Here is a 15,532-nt window from a genome sequence, read left to right as displayed (position 1 = left end):
ATGTTGGAAATTTACATTACAACTTGTGAGCGGTATAGGGGTGAAGGAAAACTGAAGAAAATGAGGGAGAGGGTAACAAGTTTGAAAAGTTATGTATTCACTACCTTAATATTGCTGTAACCCCACTGTACATCAATTTGACAATAAAATTAAATTTAAAAAATAAGGTGCATGAAATAAAATTTCACTGCATTGGTAGAGTAAATATTATTCTTTATGTAATAACATTTCAAAAATCAATACTGTTTGTCATCTAATTTGAAGTAATTACCCCTTTTTAATCAGAGGACCATCAACTTGAATGCTATCTGAATAGACAATATTTTCACATTATACTTACCAATATTTTGAAAAAAGAATAAATATAGTACTTTCTCATATTAAAAGCAAAAACAGCTTAATTCTTTGGAAACCTATAACTTTTAAAAGGAAGTAAGTTGTTAAGAAGACAGGATATATGTGTTCTTCAACATTCCAATGACTAATAATTACTCATTTTCAAATTCGGAAGATTCCATACCTGAGAGATTCAAAACAGTACCAGTTAACATGTTATGTAGTTCTGCAATAGATGCATTTTCCAATGCGGTGTTACAGATTGAGAGTCAACAGAAAAATAACCACATTTTGGTAGAGGATAAAACTATGTAGCATCGGTAATAATTCTTCAAGAGTAAGCAATTGTTTATCACAGTAAGCTATTATTTTTATGACCACCAATCCCAATATTTATGATATAGAGACATCCTAGCCCAACAGTTTAGAACTTTTAAGGTGCACCACAAACATCCCTTAATTCACATCATGAATAACTTATCTCTATTGTGAAAAAAATACAACTCTGCTAATGTGGTGCCATACATGTTCTGGAAAGAACACCACAATAAACTGGGTTGCCTCATTTTCCCCACACTGGTATTCTTGAGATCGGAACACATGCAAATATTATTTATATTTATACTTTTTTAACTATCATATAAATTGTGGATGCTAACATAGGAAGATTACAGTTCAAAGCTCACCCAGGCAGGAAGATTCCCTAGATTCTTATCTCCAATGAACGTATCAGCGAAAATAAGACACAAGTGGCATTGAGGTTGAAGTGGTTGAACAAAAGCCTTGAGCATAAACAGGCTCAGAGACAGTGTCCAGGCCCAGAGTTCAGGCTCTAGGACAAACCAATAAAACAAAAACAAAAATAAAAACAAACCCCAAACCTAACATTTTTCTCATTGTATACAGTGGCAAATAATTAAGGAAATTGCTTCCTGTGTTACATACAGGTAGAAGAAGAAGATGTCACACGATTATTCTCTTCATACCATGTTATAACAAAGCCTCAAAAATTTGCTCTTATTCTAAATTTATAAATTAATATTATCAATTTTTGGCAACTCTGTCTACAACATTCACATTATCATTTTATACATGAACTATTTTAATTATCTATTAAATAAGTTCTAATTATAACTCTCTTGAAAGAATATTCTAGGCAAGTAGAATGCAAAATCATTTGTGAATTTGTCAATTAAACCCTCTACTTAAAAAGAATTTTGTAGTATCCTATAGCATATGAAATTACAAACAAAATCAAAATATTTATTTTAAATCTAAATTCTAATTTAGCAAGATCATCAAAATCCTACATTAGACGAACTTTGCTATTTTTCCAGGCTTAAGTTTTTGTAATCCTTCATCATTCCTTTGGGATACAACAGAATGATGATTACTTACTTTTACAAATTTTGGATGGGAATCACGAGTCATTTTGCATCTAGGAATGTTCGGTTATGAAGAGAGTATTTAAAACACAAGTGAGGATTAATTATGAGTTGCATTTCAACAGGAAATTTGACTTCTCAAAACATAATGACAAAAATTAGCCCAAACTTCCAACTATGTATTCCTTTCTTGTTTGTTTTGTTTAATTAAGACAAAATTATACTTCCTGGTCCAGGGAAGGTATCACTATGTAATTCCACTCTCTAATCTCCTGTCTTAATCTCAGTGCTAGAATTCTAGGCTTGCATCACATTACACTGCCATAGTTTCTTGGTTTATTTAATCTAGATATAGACTACCAATTCTGAACTTCTCCAGTGATATTATACACCATAGTGACTGTTCAGACTGTTTATCTACTATTTTCAAAGATGTTCTAACATTTGACACAGTATATGAACATTTTCAGATGCACCTGTGGGGTCTCTGATTCATTCCTCCATGGATGCAATCCCTTTAATAATGATTAATTGACTTTCTTCCTATCTCTGGTCCTTACCAATGTAATATTCTCAAACTTATTTGAAGGAAGTTCACTTGAGGACTTTCCAATATTAAAAATTATCACTTGATTCTAGTCTTATTCAGGACATATATTTATTTTTTCCTAGCTTTTCTACACATTCTGAGAGTTGTTTCATTTGTGTATTTGTGTGTGCACATATAAGTGCCTCTGTGTGTATGTGTATGTTTGCATGTATCTATGCAAAAGCCTCAAGCTCTTATTCAGCAATCTTGCTCATAATTGGTATTCCATCACCTGAGCCATTCTTCCAATCCAGTTTTTGGCTGCTTTATTATATGTACTGTTGCAAAGACTGTTCTGCCCAGGCTGGATGCAAACTGAACTTCCCAGACTCCTTTATATTCTGAGGATTAATTTCTCCAGGAGTATCAACTTTTAAACTACAAATATTTTTGTGAGGGTAACGTCTAAGCTGTAGCCCAGATTTTTAATTCAAGAAGTATTTTTTGTTTTGTTTTGGTGGGGGGTCCGGTCATGGGGCCTGAACTCTGGGCCTGGGCACTGTCCCTCAGCTCTTCAGCTCAAGGCTAGAACTCTACCACTTGAGTCACAGCACCACTTTTGGCTTTTTTCTTTTTTGCTTATGTGGTGCTGAGGAATCGAACCCAGGGCCTCATTCATGCAATACAAGCGCTCTACCAATGAGCCACCTTCCCAGCCCCTAACTCAAGAATTCTTATAAAGATAGATGAACATATACATTACATATCCTGAGTGTACACTGTTAGAAATGTGATCGTAAGCTGGGTTGTGATGATGTATGAGGATTGGGGTTCAAAGCCAGCCCAGGTAGGAAAGTCCCAGAGACTCTTTTCTCCAATTAACTAAAAAAAAATGGCACTGTGGATCAAGTGGTAGAGCATTAGCGTTGAGCTGAATAGCAGGGAAACAGCTCGCAGGCCCAGAGTTCAAGTGCCAAGACCACGGCCAACAAAAAATATACATATATAAGTAAAGAAAAAATAAAAGAAATGTGATCTTAGACACCAGTTCATTGCTAGAATAATCCCTGCTCTCAAAGGATGAACATTTTTTTTTCCAGTTAAATCCATGCTCTTATATCTGACTTGCTTTGGAAACAGGATTATTCTTCCATTCTTTCTACAAAGTTGCATAATTAGCAAGCATGATTTAGAATGAGAGTGGCCTCATACTTCATGTTCAACGTAGGAGTCTTTTTTATGTATATCACTCCCATAAATCTACATACTGGAATTGGCTTTATTGTTTCAATGTTGTCTTATTTGTAGTCTTCTATATTTTATTGAACCCTTATACTTAAACACATAACTTCTCTTTCTCCTATTATTGCTATTGTTTCCCTTACTGTTAGCTGATGTACACTTGGGAAATAATGAACAGCACGTATACTCACAAGAAGAATGTTCTTAAAACCTTCTTCCCATTTAAAATTTGCCTTAATTTACAGAGAACTTACAAAGTTTGAACTCAATGTACTCATGTATAATGTATAAATCCAGTAAGGCTAGATGGACAATGAATAACCCTCTCTCACAGTCTAGCAAGGGCACAGAGGGCTTACCTCATGGAGATGTATCAAAACGCTGAGTGAGACAGCTCCTGACCCACAGCCCACCTCCAGAATGAGTAGGCCATCTTGGTTCCAGCCACCTGGGGACATTGGGCCACCTCCTACAGCACTCATTCAACCAGTTCCTGAGAGAGAGAGAGAGAGAGAGAGAGAGAGAGAGAGAGAGAGACAGACAGACAGACAGACAGACAGACAAACAGACAGACAGGCAGACGGATGGACAGAGAGACAGACAGACTAAAAGACAGACAGACAGAGGAAACCAGAATTACAGTTCAATCCAGTGCCAGTGGCTTGGAACTCTAATACTAACTAAACAGGAGGCTGAGATATGAGGATCATGGTTCATAGACAGGCCAGGCAGCAACGTCTGTGAGAATCTTATCTCCAAAGAACCACCAGAAAACTGGAAGGGGCACTGTGGGCTCAAGTGTTAGAATGCTAGCCTTGAGCTGAGGAGCTCTGAAACAGTGCCCAATCCTAGAGTTTAAGACCCACAACTGAAAAGAAGTGGACTTGCCACCACAAGAAGTGGACTGAAGAGCACGCATTGTCCTAGGGAGCATGGTAGAGAAGTCAGGCCAAGCTTCCTGTGAACTTGAGGTCATAAATAGGTCACCTGGCTTCTGTGTGCCTCGGTTTCCCCAGCTGCAAAACTGAACAAAGTGAAGGATCCCCTTCCTCATGGGGATAGGGTAATAATGAAAGAGATCCATGTTTCGGTTCAAAAGCCCACACCTGTTCAACTATTAATAACAGGCCCCACCTGGGCCCTTTCTGGTATCTTTCTGTCATATGCTCACAGAATTGCCAAAACCTTATCTGAAGGCCGCTCCCTCTCTGCCTAGACATTCTCCAGAGATCTCTCTGTATAAATCCCTTGTTTCCTCACAATTGTCCTGTGAGGAGACTGAGGTCCAATGGTTGAGGCCCTACCAAGAGCTTCACGTGTGGTCAAGAATCCGCTGCTGTGCACTGAGTTTGAGATAATCCTTCTTAACCAACGACTGAGCATGGTGCCACATGTCTACCATTCCAACTACAGAGGACCAGGCCTGGTGGAGCATATCTTTCACAGGAGGACCGTGATCCAGGCCAGCCTGAGCATATATTTAGTTTCTATCTCAGAAATGCACAAGACAGAAAGATGGCTCATCAGAGCCGCAGAGAGGAAACAACTAGGGGGGTCATGGTGTCCCCAGAGGGGTGTTTGACCCGGGTTGAGTTGGTGTTGTGGCAGGTATACACCTGTTGCTGAGAGAAGCTGTTGGCAGCTGCTACAAGTCGGGCAGAAGCGATGGCAGCAGCATTGCAGACACATGGGCCCAGAGCAGAAGACTAGGGGCAGACCCAGGTCGGGGATTTAAGTCGGCTGGCAGCACGCCATTGCCTGAGTTTGAAACCTGGCACCACATGAAGGGAGGGAAGGGAAGGGATGGGGGTAGGAGCATCAGTTTCCTACTATACTCCAAAGTCACCTCGAGACTCTTCCTCACCACTCAGCCACCTCTACCTTCCTCAACTACTGGTAGTGGGGTAAACTAATGGAATCCCAGTGCTCCTTGGCAGCATGGAATGTGGGCGTGGCCAGCATTCTTGTATCCCATTGGTCAGAAAGAAACAAGAAAGAATGGGGGTGTGGCCAGAATCTTGTGAAGGAAGCAGAATGGGTGAGTGTCAACAGGCCATCCTGGGGCAATTTGAGCTGACAGAATGTTCCCAGGACCTGAGAACGAGCCCCAGGGGTTAACAAAATAAAAACATATTCACATGCAGATGGCAGTATGCTAATAAATATATATCCTTATAGAGTGCCAGAGATGTCTATAGATCATTTAATTGTATAGAAAATATTCCTACCAATTCCTGAGTATTCATTATGTGTCCATGTAATTAATGTTATTGTTTAAATACTTAAATTATTAATGAAAGCACTCAGTGTCCTGAAAATATTGTGTTCCTGTAAGTAATAATATTCTTTTAATGCTTCATAAATATTAAATAAAATCAACCAGCCTTCTGAAATGATGCTGTTTACTTTTATAGGATCATCATGCACGATGAACTCATTCAACTGTGACATTGACAAAATTCCAGTGTTATTCCTTTGGATGGGAACCAGTTTCTTAGTATCTCCTGCCATTGGTTGGTGTCAGGACGGGGATTCGAAATGAGGGCCTATGTTGCCACATGGGCCTATGGCTTCCCTGATAGTCTGTCAGCCTTCAGTAATGCAATGTGAAGTACTTTGCAACAGTGTTGTTCAGACCCAGAAGTGTCACTGTGCAAAGGAAGAAAACATAAAAGGCCACATTTTTTCTGTGCATTGTTTTCCTGCAATACCTGGATTTCTAGGATCACAGGAGCACCTGCGTGTGCAGTGGCTTCACCCCATCCTAGGGTGATCGAAGCTGAGGCAGACTTGTCACCACGTGAGTTCAAGTCCCATGCTGAGAAAAAAATTAGCTCCCTGGTGTGTAATTCACACATTTTATTCTTACAGGCTTTGGATTTGAACTCAGAATCTGGGTAAATCTGCAGCAATGTGGATAAAAGGAAAGATCACCTTACATGAAGATAAAAAGTCATGCCTGTTCACTAGTCCTGAATTCAAGACCCAGCCCTGGAAAACATAATATATATTACTATATGTATGTATATATACATATATATATAGTAAATATATATATACATATATATATAGAGAGAGAGAGAGTAAAGGTAGGATTTATACTTATCTATAGATGTTCAGTTCATACATGTTTGGTGTGGTTGTTCCTTGTATCTTTTGTTTTATTTATTTAACATTGATTTTACTATGATGAAACCCATTCTGTTTATTACATTGATGACAACCTATCACAGAATATCTAGATTTGTAGATATGTTCTCCATCATGCCTGACCCCCGGGATTCTCAGAGAAAAGGAAAAAATGTTTCACAGTCTCCTTCTTGCTCCACGATCCACTTGTTGGTAGTGCTGGGATCTGAACTCAGGGCAGAGCAAAACCAATTGGCCAATCAGTCAAGGTGAACATATGAACCTGTGAGCAACTAAGGAGTGTGGCCATTCCCAGAATCTGACATTGATCCCGAGGGTGGTCCACTATAGTCATAAATTCATAATTTAAACATAGGATCTATATTGCCATACATGTGTGGACAGCATCTTGTGTTCAGTGCAATTATTCTCCTTATTTTGTCTCTTATTCATGGAAGTATTGTGCATTTTAATAAGTTTGGTGACAGGTATAACTGTCCTGGCATGGATGACAACTTGTTCCCATGGTTACATGGTTGTCTATGCATTCTCCATCGTATTTGAGACCCAGGACTTTCACAGGATAAAAGGCACAACGACTGGCTTCTGACATCAGGATGAATCTTTTGTCAGTGCTGGGATTTGAGCTCAGGTCTGGGTAACTCTGTTGCACTGTGAGGGAAGGGGAAGCTCACCATCTTTGAAGACTAGAATGTCAGGTCTGGTGCAGGGCCAGATTTGAAGCCACAGCGCTGGACAAAATAGCAAGCCCACCTTTTTAAACATAGGATTTCTCTTTACCTACAGATGTGGTAATCATCTTGCATTCAGTTTAGTTATTCTGTCTATTTTATGTCTTATTCATGGATGTATTGTGTATTTTATTGTGTATGGGGTGACAGATATAACTGTGCTGACATGGATGACAACCTATTCCCATGGCTAAGAGTTGCCTACATAGCATTCTCCATCCTCAATGAGACCCAGGACATTCATCAGACAGGAAAACATGTGCCACCATAAGATTCTCACATCAGAATGAATCTTTTGGTAGTTGCAGGAATTTGAACTCAAAGCTTAGCAGGCCCAATTGGTGAATGGGTTATGGTGAGCACACCAGGCTGTGAGCCACTAAGGAACTAGGCCATTCCTGGGACCTGAGATGGAGCCCTGGTGGGGGCCAATATAGTCGTAAATTCATGATTAAATAGAGGATCTATATTTCCAAACATGGGTGGGCGGCATCGTGCCTTTGGTGTACTCATTCTCTTTGTTTTGTGTCTTGTTCATTGATGTATTGTGTATTTCCTTGAGTATAGGATGACAGATATAACTGTGGTGAACTGGATGACAACCTATTACCATGAGTGTGGAGTTGCATATACATTCTCCCTCCTAGCTGAGATCCAGAATTTGCATAGTATAGGAAAACAGGTGCAAAGACTGGCTTCTCACATCAGGGTGAATTTTTGGCAGTGCTGGGTTTCGAACTTCAGGCTTAGGAGGTCCAACTGCCCAATGGGTCCACGTGATCACCCCATACTGTGAGCCACTAAGGATCTGTGCCATTCCCAGGAACTTAGATCGAGCCCCAGGGAGGCCAAAATAGTCCTCAATGATCATTGAAACATGGGATGTATATTCATATCTGTGTGTGGACTCCATCGTGCATTGAGTGTAGTTATTCTCTTTATTTTGTATGCTATTCATGGGTGTATTGTGTATTTTCTTGAGTATATGATGACAGGTATAACTGGGCTGACATGAATAACTTATTCCCATGGCTACAGGGTGGCCCATGCATTCTCCATCCTAGCTGAGATCCAGGACTTGCACAGGAAAGAAAACCAGTGCAATGACTGACTTCTGACATCAAGATGAATATTTTGGCAGGGCGGGGAATCTGAACTCAAGATTGAAAGGCACACCAGCCTTTCAACCATGAAGAACCTGGGCTTTTCCAAGGACCTGCGATTGAGCCCCACTTAATGACTGTGATGATTATTGTCATGCTTCATCACCTGTTCTTTACAAATAATCGATACCCCATGAGTCTTGCCTATCATTTCCTACTTGTATCATGAACAAACTACTCATTTAAGGATGAGATGGATCACATTCCATGACTTTTCCAGGTCCAGAAACGAGTATCTCAGGATCTCCCGCCATTCCCTCTACTTAGGGGGTCTGAATTCATGCCTCAGGCCAGGAAAAGATATTCCTTATATACTTTTTTTTTTGGTCCCCTCGTGGGCCTGAACTCTGAGCCCGGGTGCTGTCCCTCAGCTCTTCAACTCAAGGCTAGCGCTCTACCTCTTGAGCCACAGTGCCACTGCCGGCTTTTTTTTCTGCTTATGTGGTGCTGAGGAATTGGGCCCGGGGCCTCATGCATGCAAGGCTAGAGCTCTACCACTGTGCCACCTTCCCAGCCCTCCTTATATATATTTTAAAGATAGGATTTATACTTCCATACAGATGTTCAGTCCATATTGTGTTTGGTGTGGTTATTTATTTTATATCTTGTGTCATTCATTTATTTAGAATTTATTTTATTGACTCTGATGACACCTATACCATTTAATACATTGTTTACATCCTGTCACATAACATCCAGATGTTAGATGTGTTCTCCATCATGCCTGGCAGTGCCAGGATCTGAACTTAGTGCCTAGCAGGCCCAATTCATGTTTGGGTGAGTTTGAGCATGGCAGCCTCTAGCCAATGAAGATGTCAGGTGGTTCCTAGGCTCTGAGATCAACCCCCAGGTTTGGCCAAAACAGCGATACATGGATAGGCAGACCAAGGTATACAAATAAATATATATTGGTAAAGAGTTCCATGGCCGTTTACTTATGATAGAATGACACCTACTATGTTCCTACCAACTCTTAGGTATTTATTATACCACCATTAAAGGAATATTATTCTTTTCACATTTAATAAACTATTAATTAAGATCAATCAGCACTCTAGGATTATTGCATCCAATTTTAGAATAGACCGATGCATAAACTACTCTTTCAATTGGTATTCCTATGCATAGGAATGAGCCTCTTGTGATGTCCTGCTATTGGTGTCAGGACTGGGATTTGAACCCAGGGCCTATGTTGACAGGTTGGCCTAGGGCTTCACTAATAGCCCACCAGCCACCAGCAATGGCAGGTCAGGTCCACTTTGCAGCTTTGTCATTCAGAACCAGGATGGTCACTGTGCAAAGAAAAAAAATTGTAAAACCCCAGATCTCTGCAGCTCACCACTTTTTGTGCTTTCCAAATTGCTTTTTTTCCTGAAAGGCCTCTGGGCCAAGGATCTCATGATAGGTTATGGGTCCAATGAGTGCACCCCAGACAAGTGAGAGCAAAGCTGAAGCAGAGTATCCACGACCTGAGTTCAATCCCCATGCTTGGCCAAAAAAAAAAAAAAAAAAAAAGAGCATGTAAAAATTAACTATTTAAATTTTTAAAAAATGTAGCTCCCTGTTTTGGAATTTTTGCCAGTTTTCTTTCCTAGCCTGGGATTTGAACTCAGGGTCTTTGTAAATCTGTAGCAATGAGAGCAAAGAGTTGCCATTACTTGAGTTCAAACCCGTGCCAACCAAAAATGAAAAACTAAGTCACTGACTTCGGCAGGGGGAGATAGTTGTGGAGATGGGAGGGCAGGGATGGTAAGGGAAAAATACAGGAGGAGTAAACAATGCTCAATAGAAAATGAACTCATTACCTTGCTCCTGGAACTGTAACCACTCTGTAGAACATTTTTACAATAAAAAACTACAAAAAAAGAAACAATGTAGTTCTCAGAAAAGCACTTTGCAGGTAAGGGAAGGATGTTTAAATAGCTGTACAAAACACTACACTGGTTTTTTTCATGTTCAGTATGGAACTGAATAAACATAACTGCTTCCATTACAAAAATTAAGTCACTGTCGTGGAACTGGGGCCAGTATTTCTGCCATTGCTAGTTTTTGAGCTCACCGTCCAGGTAACTATTTTGCATCATGGGTGAATGAGAAGCTCACTGTCTTTCAGGAAAAGAAATTCAGGATAGAGTTCTAGAGTTCCCAGGGCCTGAATGAATGCCCTGCATTGGAAGAAATATTTCTATACATGCGTAACACATGATATATACTTATATATGCATGTTAATTTCATATTATGATTTTTATTATTGATTTTGTATTTTATTTTTCTTTGATTCATGTATTGAATATTGCATTTAGTATTATTATACACACAATATTATCTTTGGCACATCTATTATAAAATTATACACAATAATTTAGGGCATTGAGTCATTTTAATTAACATTTTATTAAGTGTTGAAACATGATACATAATTAAATGGAAGCATTTGTCATAGTCTTCCCATGTATAGTGTCTCCAAGTATGAGCTTTGAGTTCAAGCTCCAAGACTGGCAAAAAAAAAAATTGAGCCTGGTGAGACATATTATACTGGAACTCAAAGGAGGGCTGAGGTTGTAGGTAAGACATAGGGTAGAGGGCAGGTGCTGGTGGCTCACCCCTGTAATCTACTCAGGAGTATGAGATCTGAGGATGCCAATTCCAAGCAGGAAAGTCAATATGAGATATTTTTCTCAAATTAAACACCAAAAAAGCCAGAATTAGAGCTATGGTTGAATTAGTACACTGCTAGCCTGAAGCACAAAACCTCAGGGATAGGATAGCATCCAGGCCCTGAATTCAAACCCCTGGATAGGCATACACACACACACACACACACACACACACACACACACACACACACACACACACACACCAATATAGAGCATTTGCTAGTCAGCCTGCACAAGTTCCATCTATAGCAACTCAATATTAAAAAAAAATAAAGATGGAGAAGGGAAGGAAAGACTTGCTCCAGGAAGTGATATACCCAGTGCCAAAATTCCACAGTAGTTCTAATATGTGGGTACAAGACAGAGAGCCTCAGGCAGAAGGTATGGCATGGGCAAAGGTCCTGAGATGTTCTGTAGAGCAGGTGGTGTGAGTGGTATGAAGGTTCTATGGCTTCAGAAAAGTCTGGCAGGAAATTCAAGGCTGGGTGAACATTGACTTGAGTAACAAGGCAGAGGGTGGGGTCCCAGAATGGCACCCAGAGGGAAGATTAGCTTGGCTTTTAGCCAGGGACCCAAAGCCATTTCCTGTGGCTGGAAACCTGTTTTCACAGCTCCTGACCCTCAGGCCTCCTTTGCATGGAGGAGTCATGGCAAACACAGGGAAGAACTCTTGTTTTAGAAAAGCTTCTAGCCTAATGCCACCAGTGGCTCAACCCCTGTAAATCCTAGCTACTCAGGAGACTGAAATAGAGATCGAGGGTCAAGCCTGCTCAGTAGAAGAAAGTTAATGAGACTCTTCTTGCCGATTAACTACCAAAATCCAGAAATGGAGCTGTGGCTCAAGTGGTAAAGTGGTAACCTTGAAGGAAAAAGTTTAGAGACCAGAGCCCAGACCCTGAGTTCAAGCCCCAATCCTAGCACAGGAAAATTAAAGAAATGATTTCAGGAGCTCCTAGTCCACTGTGGTGTAAGGCCAGATCATCCAGGTACAGGTGGCTCGTGCCTGTCCTCCTAGCTCCTCAAGAGGCTGAGATGTGAGAATCACATTTCAAAGCCAGCCCAGGCAGAAAAGTCTGGGAGACTCTGATCTCCAAGGACCCTACAGAAAACCGAAAGTTGCTCTGTGGCTCAAGTGGTAAGGTGAAGAGCTGGGGGACAGTGCCCAGGCCCAGAGTTCAAGCCCATTGACCAACACCTGACCTGCTTGGACCTTACTTTGTAGCTCAAGACAGAGTTCTTTCCAGTGGGCCCCTGAGGGTCTCCTAATGTCTAGGTGTACGACAAGTCTTGGTAGCAGCCTTTTTGGAGGCCATTGCCTACAGAGCAGGCCACAGTACCAGAGAAGTATCGAGCCTTGGGGCATGAAGATCGTCAAAATGGCATCTGTCATGGGTGCAATGAGGATCGGGGTAGTAAATCACTGTCTCAGACCACAGTTTGGGGCCGGGAGGGGCAGGAGCATAAGATGTTACACCAGCTAATGCCCTGTCATATGAGTATCACCAGAGTGCCAATTTGTCAGTCAGACCTTGAGCACGTGTTGAGTTGGGCTCATGAAAGTTTTGTAAGCTCAGGAATACACAGCCAACTGGCTGCTCCTTGTAGCAGTAGCTATCATAGGAGTCTGAGGGCTCGGTGCCCTGTTTTCCTCACCAGTGCTTGGGGAAGGGGTCCAGATAAAGGTCTGCAATCATGGGCCAACTACCAAGGAGCAAACTAAGTGTCCTTCTATTGATCTTGTAGCCCCATGTTGAGATCGAGGAGCAGGTTCCATGGAACTTACTGCCATGGCCCAAACCCCTCAGCCCGAGAAGGACTTAGGGAGAAACCACTTGATCTGTCTTGAGAGATTACTGTGACTATGACTCAGAACTGCCCCCCCCCCCCAGTTGTAGCTCAGCTCATCCAGGTCAAAACTAATATCCCAGAACATTGAGGTATTGCCTGTACCAGTCTCTCATACCCCAGTTCCCTGGCCCTGGAATCTAAAGTATATGCCCCTGTATTCTGTGCATCCAGAATTGACTAGAAGAACCTGAGAGGCCCAGGTGGGGCCAGAAGATAGATTTGCCTATGATAAGGTACATTGACATTTCCTAGACATCGAACAATATATCCAAGCCACCTTGGCCTCACTTCTCATGTAGCCCCAGGTTATCCTTGTTTGGGGAGCCTTCAGTCAGCTATCAAGGTTGAGTTGGCCAGAGCCACTGGCAACCACCCTTCCCCCACACCACTACCAGCCTGCTGGGAGTGGGACATGCAGCCAGGGGCCCAGCTGAGAAAAGGACAGGACACAGCATGACTGACCCTGCCCCCCCCCTCCAGAGGCAGGAGAGAACATATGCCAGCCAGCCCTGAGGACTCAGAATTCCCTGGATGAGGACAAAGATATGGACAGCCGGACATGTGTCCCAAGGAAAAGCTGGAATATGCAGGTCTCTGGCAATTTAGGACTCATTGTAGACTATGATAGGGGACTAAAGACAAGGTTACTATTGAGGAAGGGCACCATCCAAGGTCAGGAAGTGTAAGACAAACATCCAGGAAGTGGGCAGAGAATGATGAGGGAAAAATACACACACACACACACACACACACACACACACACACACACACACACACACTCACACACAGGTTGCGCAAGGCCTCAGCAGTCCCTGAACAACTGAACATCCCAACCTCCGAGAAGATGGCACTACCATCCTCAGACCAAATGTTGACAAAACTCAGAGCCTCTCACACATCTGGAATGGCTCATAGAACATCATGGCATTTCCTACTGTACACACCACTATGAAGAAAACTCAGCCACCTTATTTTGGTTGTCGGTCTTGGGGTTTGATCTTTGGGCCTGCGTGCCATCCCTCAGCTTTTCAGCTGAAGGTGTGGGCTCTACTACTGGAGCCACAGCACCACTTCCAGTTTTCTGGTGCTTCACTTGAGTTAAAGTCTCACAGACTTTCCTGCCCAAGCTGGCTTTGAACCATGATCCTCAGCTCTCAGCCTCCTGAGTAGCTAGCCACCTTCTTACAACCAGAGGAAATCCAACTTGTCAGGCCATAAAGCACATGCAACCCTTCACTTTCAGACTTTGACACCAGTATCCAAAGCCATTCTTCCTTGGTTGGAGAGAGTATAACCGACACTACCCTCCCACCCTGCTCCCATTCGCCCACTCCCTTCCTATGATAGGCCACAACCTCTCGAGTTCTTGGTAAGACAACACCCAGCATGCTGTAACTTCACACTTGGGCACACTTGGGGAATTCTTAGAAATTGCTGTACACTGAGGCTAGAACGTGGTGTCCCAACCACAGCAACCCCACTCTTTCACCATCTCTGGAAAGCAAGGGGTGTCTTTCTTTCTTGTTTTTATGGATGAGGGGTTTGAACTCAGGGCTTGGGTACTGTCCCTGATGATGAATTTTGTTCAAGGCCAGTTCTCTACCACTTGAGCCATGGCAACACTTCTGGTTGGAGATTGGAGATGAGACTCTCATCGGACTTTCCTTCTTGTGCTGGGAAACAAGACCCTCTGGATCTCAGCCTCCTGAGTAGCCAGGATGACAGGTGTGAGCCATCAGCGCATGGCCTATGGTGTCTCATTCTTTACAATTTCCAACTAGTCCTCCTCTAGTCACTACCATCTAGACACTCCTCTATCTCCCTCAGGGACAGCAAAGGGAGGCTCAGAATCTGGGGGGGCCATGGGCATTAAAGGGCCCCCTTCACATCACTACCCCTTTCTAAGCTCCCATCAGATTCCTCTGGATGGCCTGGTTGTCTGGGTCATATCAGACAGCCTAGTACTTCATAGGTCTGCCCTGTATCCCCCTGCCACACCCAACAGGTACCTGAGGATTTCTGGGGCCAGCTGCTCCATGTCCCAGTGGAAGCCTTTGGGAGGGTTGCTGATAACCAGGTCCAGGGGTGCCCAGGGAAGAAGGAGTTTTCAGATCCCCTTTGTCAAAGGAGACACAAAGCATGGATGGATCTACTAACAGCTACAGGGCACAGCCATCCTCCTGTTACCCAGGTCCCTTGGAATGAAGTTTTACGTTGGCAGTGCTGGGGCGTGATCTCAGGTTCCAGGCACTGTCCCTGAGCTTCTTTTGCTTGAGGTGAGCCACGGTACCACTTCTGACTTTTTCTGTGTATGAGGGACTTAGGAATTGAACCCAGGTTTTCCTGTGTGCTAGGTGAGCCCACTACAGCTAAGACAAAATCCCAACATTGGATAGCTGTTGGGCCTGTCTTGGGACAGTCTTGCACATCTTTATCGAGTATCTAAGCAGCAGCCTCGGCTGGAAAAGAACATGCTCTGCTATGTTGTCC

The sequence above is a fragment of the Dipodomys spectabilis genome, unplaced genomic scaffold (assembly GCF_019054845.1).
Source record: "Dipodomys spectabilis isolate Male_0828 unplaced genomic scaffold, ASM1905484v1 ptg000311l, whole genome shotgun sequence".
Taxonomy (NCBI): domain Eukaryota; kingdom Metazoa; phylum Chordata; class Mammalia; order Rodentia; family Heteromyidae; genus Dipodomys; species Dipodomys spectabilis.
This window is presented reverse-complemented; position numbering follows the sequence as displayed.